Source organism: Elephantulus edwardii, unplaced genomic scaffold, assembly GCF_000299155.1.
Source record: "Elephantulus edwardii isolate Elephantulus edwardi_28Jun2011 unplaced genomic scaffold, EleEdw1.0 scaffold00397, whole genome shotgun sequence".
Lineage (NCBI taxonomy): Eukaryota > Metazoa > Chordata > Mammalia > Macroscelidea > Macroscelididae > Elephantulus > Elephantulus edwardii.
In genome coordinates, this window is record NW_006400147.1 from 404,385 (window position 1) to 410,471 (window position 6,087).

The following is a 6,087-nucleotide window of genomic DNA, read 5'->3' on the forward strand; positions in this document are numbered from 1 at the left end:
AACAGCTCTGCTCTTCCCAAGGTAGCAGCTGAGAGGTTTTGAATGTGTGTATTCCCAATAATCCAGCCTGTTTTATCAGGCTCCAGAAACTTTCTGGAGTAAAGACAGAGGCAACACACTTCTGGAGAGCCACGTTATTGGGAGAACTCTGGAGAGCAGCACACATCTAAAGCAATGTCCTCAACTGCCTTCTTGAAGTGTGCACAGCAGTTTGTTCTCTATTGAAATAAAAATGCTGTGGGCAGCAAAGCTGGTAATTACGTGGCATGTATGTAGGCCTGGTTTACAACGGCAATTGCTGGACCATTTTAAGTGAGTTCAAATCCTTGATTTAATGGTGTTTCACCAAAACAGTTACATGCTGCATGAACCAAGGACCAGCTTTGAGGAAGAAGCGGCTCTTTCTATTCAATGGAGCTTAAAGCAGCTCTCCCAAACCACACCACTTAGAAGAAGGCTGATTAGACTGCCAGCAGGCAGTGGTTACGAAGAATGCAGGTCACACACAGAGCGCTCAAGTTAAAGGCCCAGATGCAACAACATCTTACAAAACCTTCCTTGAAAATGGCTGATAAAAAGTACATGTTTTGAGCAAGTGCAGAAAGCAAAGAAGGGCTTAGTGATAAAACTCCCTGAAGGAGGAGAACTGTTTCAGCACAGGCTGTACTGCTGGTGTTCCAATAAGAACAAAAAGAGATACACAAAAGACAGCTCAGAATAGACAAGAACTCTAACCTTGGCCTTGGTTCTTAAAGACTGTTAAAAATTCTGACATAAAAGGAATTGGTATTAGAGTACCTCATGCATCTCACAGTTGATTTCTCTCTCCCCCTCCTCCTCTCTCTCTTCCTGTCCCTTTCCCCTCTCTCATTTCCATTGAATCAGAGCCAGCTCATAGCTGATAGGAGGTTGTAAACTGTATGAGGGGTGATTACCCATCTTTCTCCTAAGGAGCCGTTCTTTAGTGAATTTGACCTAGCAGAGAGGCTTGGCTTGTGGGTCAGAAGCCTAACTCCCTGAGGACTCTGCTACCAGAGTTTTCTAAAATCGATTTACACAAGTATACATGATGATGAGTAAACTGTGTGTAAGTCTTATCACAGAGCATGGGTGCACGACCAGCAAATTCTGTGGCTTTTTGTTGTTAGGTGTTGTTGAATCAAGTACAACTCATAACAAACCGATACATAGCAAATCTGTACCCTGTCTTATCCCGTGTCATCCTCATAATCACTGAAATGCTTGAGCCCATTGCTACAGTCACTGTGTCAAACCATCTGGTTGAGGATCTTTGTTCTCTTTAACTATCCCTCCACCTTCCCAGGCAGAAAGTCCTTCTCCAAGAAATAACTTCTCTTTAGCAACATACCTGAAGTATGTGACACAGCTTTATCATCTTTGTCTCCAAGGAACACTCTGGCTGTACCATCTCCCAAACATATCCATTTGTTCTTTTGGCAGTCCGTGGGATATTCAGTACTCTTCTCTAACACCACAGTTCAAAGGTATTGATTCTTCTGTCATCTTTACTCATTGTACATTTTTCAGATGCATAAAAGTGATTGAAAAGACCATGGCCTGAATCAGGCACACCTCAGTCCTCAAACTGACCTCAGTGCTCCTCCATAATTTGGAGAGGCCCCTGACTGCAGATTATCCCAGTGCAATGCATCTCCTGATCGCTGGTGCCAAGAGTATTGATTGCGGATCCAAGTAAGATGAAGTCTTTGACAGTTTCAATCTTTCCATCACCTGTTGTGATGTTGCCTATTGGTCCAAAGGTGAGAATCTTTGTTTTTCTTAACTTTGAGATGCAATCCACATTGAAAGCTTTAATCTTCTGCAGCAAGTACTTCAAGTCCTCTTCATTTTCTGAAAGCAAGGTTGTGTCAGCTGCATAGTTAATGTTATTGATGAGACTTCCTCCAGTACTGATGCCACATTCCTCCTCATAGAGTCCAGCTTCTCAAATTATTTGCTCAGCATACAGATTGAATAGGTCTGGATAAAGGATACAACTCTGATACACACCTTTCTTAATTTTAAACCATGTAGTGTTCCCTTGCTCTTGTCCCAGATAAAGGTTTCCCATGAGCCTATAGGTTCCTGTGACTTAGTGAAAAGGAATTTCATGGCCAATGCAAAAGTATACTGTTCAAACCCACCAGCTGCTCCACAGGAGAAAAATGAGCAGTCTCCTCCTGTGTTATTTACTGCCTCTGAAAACCCTCAGGAAGGTCAGCTATGGGTGAGTTCTAACTCAACAGTACACAACAACAACAACAACAACAACAACAAAAAGATATAGTTCAAGGGAGAGCTGGTGACCTAGTCATAAGGAGTTGCACTGCCAACCCAAAGGCACACAGTTTGAAACTACCTGTGGTAGAAAAAGGGGCAATCTGCTTTCATGCTATTCACAGCCTCTAAAAACCAGCGCGAGGGTTGGCTATGGGCCAGTTTCACCTAGACATACCAGAAACAACAACATACAGTTCAAAATTAAAAGCTCTATTCTCTCGAAAGCATTTATGTTAATTATGCAAATCTAGACCAGGTATTCTCTGCTGATGACTATGGTCACTACTCCAAGGTTAAAGTAGACCACATTACACACATAAATACTCCTTAGGCTTATGTCCTCAAAAATCTTGGTTTCAAAGTGGTACATTTATATCTTCATGCTAAAAAAAAAGACATTCACAAAGGGCTTGGGGGGCGGAATATATGACCTGGTTGTTGTTAGAGTTCTACTATATTTGAAATGTCTTGGAGACAGGAGGCCAAAGCCTAATCACCTTTGTAGCATGGTATAAATTCATAGGATGTCCTCAAAAATTTACTGAATGGAGAAGAGATTAATTATAGTCACTGTTTAACATAATCACTGTAATTACAATCTGCTTTTTCTCCCACTAGAATGTGAGTTATTAAAACTGTGCTATATACTACAATCACCTTTAGACTTATGTGTTATTGATGTGTACCATCAAGTTGGAAATGACCCATAGCTGACCCTCTGGTGGGTTTTCAGAGGCAGTTAATTGAACAGGAAGAAACTGATCAATATTCTTCTGCTGAGCTGTTGGGACTTGAACCAAGTGCCTTGGAGAGTGTAACACAGCTTCTCAGCACTAGGCCATCAGAGCTCCCATGTAGTCTTTTACATTATTTAAATGTAATTAAAAGGAAAACAAGTCAGACCTTTTCATCAAGCTATGCACATTCTAATTTCTTATTATCTACAAGGCTGTTGTTAGGTGCCATCAAGTCGACTACAACTCATAGTAACCAGAGAACAGATCTGAACATTCCCCTGTTGTCCCCCACCCTCATTATCTCTGATATGCTCAGGTTCATTGTTACAGTCACAGTGTCAATCCATCGTGTTGAGGGTCTTCCTTTCTCTCCCTGACCCTCTACCTTTCCCAGCATAATGTCTCTTTCCAAGGCTTGGCCCCTCCTGACAACATGCCCGAAGGATATGAGACAGAATTTCACCATCCTTGCCTTTAAGGAGCATCCTTATGACACTTCTTTCAAGATAGACTTGTTTATTCTTTTGGTAGTCGACGGGATGGATATTCAGTACTCTCCTCCAACATCACAAATCAAAGACATTTCTTTTTCTGCCATCCTTATTTATTATCCAACTTTCAGATGCATAGAAATCAATTGACAATATTATGGCTTGAACCTGGTATATTTTGGCCTTTACACTAACATTACTGCTCTTTAATACATTGGGGAGCTGAGACACAACTGAAGAAAAGCACCATAGACCTGCTTCCATTGAGATCAGAGCCAAAAAGTCCATGGAGCACAGTTCTCCTCTAGCACATAGGGTTCCATGACCTGGACATGACTTGGCCATCACTAACAACAGAACACCTTCTTCAACCTGTTTTTTTTTCTATTTAATTCTACTCAAATTTAAAATCTCACAAATTTAATCCACATAATGAGATGACGTATTCTGATTTGGTGACACAATTGCTTGGGGTATGAGTCCAAAAGGTTGCTACTTCTCTAAAATGTTAGGTTGAATATTTTAATTTTGTTGAAGCATGTAGACCGCTACATCATTTCTTTTGAAAAAACACGTATGTAATCCTCAAGTTTTTATAATTTCTTTTTATCTTTTCACTAACTCAAAGATTAAAGTATTTCCATAGAATTGAATATTTAATTCCTTGGTTAGTCATAGAACAATGTCTTGAATAAAATTAGATTTGGAAGAACTGAAGAAAAGACCCAAAACATTGGGGAGGTCCTTGATGGCAGATTTCTTGAATGTTACATGTCTTTTCATTTCTTGACTACAATTACTCTGGATAGTTGGTTGTGGATCCAAGTAATTCCATGCTATCTGAAGACCTTGTGAATAACACGTGACTAGTTGTTGTTGCTGTTATGTACTATCAAGTCAAAATTCACTCATAACAGACCTTCCAGTGGGTTTTCAGAGGCATTAAATTGCATGAGATGAGATTGCCCCTCTTTCTCCATTGGACCAGCATGTGAATTCGAATCATAAGCCTTTGGGTTGGCAGTGTAATTCCTTACCACTGAGCTATCAGATTGGTTACCAAATAGAAAATCCTTTCATTTAAGAAATATCTAGAAGGTAAAGATATCATCAGTATGCCTCCTACGCTCTGTAACAGGGTCACATGACTGTGTTCAAGAATTTCTCTGGTGGGGACCTGAAAAGATGGGGTAATGGTGGGCATAGTAGAATGGTGATTAATTTTATAATACATAATGTATGGGAATGATTGTATGAAACATAATCTTAATGAAGGGAAGTGTGAAGAAAAAATCTGCATAGTAGAAAAAAAAGAGTTAGTCAGTGAGAACTAACTCAGTCTCATAAGGACAAGTACTGCATAAGACCATTGATTAAAGGAGGGGGGGAAGGAATGGGAGCAGAAGGGTGAGGATGGGTAGTGAGGAATCACAGGTCACACAACTTGGTGGGTGGAAGGAGGGGGTAAAAGAAATGGGAAAGATCTGGAGGAGACCTGAAAAACACAGGGTAATGTTGGGCATAGTCTAATAGTGATTAATTTTAGAAAACACAGTGTAAGGGATTGTATGAAACATATAATGTCAATGAAGTAAAGTTTCACACACACACACACACACACACACACACAATGTACATGAACGAAACATAGTGTAGATGAATAAGTCTGTCAGATTACTATTAGATATATTTAAAAATTGAGACAGACTAGGAATAAGGATTGGCCATCCACTTCTGAAATTACAGGCCTTCGAAAACCCCATGTACAAAAGAGCACACTTAGATTATCATTTGGACTAACAGACATGGCAATTGAAACTGAGATCTTACAAATGGAAACACGGAGAAAGAGAAACAGCTGTAAGGAGACACTAGTGATTGGAACGTAGAATGTGAGAAGCAAGAATGTAGGAAAATTGGACATTGTTAAGAAAGAAATGGAACGCATAAGTATTGACATACTAGGTATTGGTGAATGAGATGGCTTGGCATGGGACATTTTGAATCAGATGATTATATGATTTACTATGCTGGGGATGAAAAGGTGAGAAAAAATGATGTTAGTTGCATAATTAAAAAAATCATTTCTAGATCTATCCTGAAATACAATGTGGTGAGCGACAATATAATATCCATATGCATACAAGGAAGTCCAGTGAATGCCACTATCATTCATATATATGCACTAACAACTAGAGCCAAAGAAGAGGAAATAGAAGATTTTTACCAACTTTTGCAGTCAGAAATTGATCAAACATGCAATCAAGATGCATTAATAATAATGGGCAACTGGAATGCAAAAGTTGGGAACAGGGAAGAAGGATAAGTAGCCAGAAAACATGGGCTCAGTGAGAGAAATGAGGCTGGAGATAGAATGATAGAGTTCTGCACATTCAATGATTTATTCATTGCAAATACCTTTTATAAGAAACATAAATGTAGGCTATCCACATGGATTTCACCTGATGGTATGCATAGGAATCAAATAGATTACATTTGTGGAAAGATTCGCTGGAGAAGTTCAATATCAGCAGTGAAAACCAGGCCGGGTGCTGATT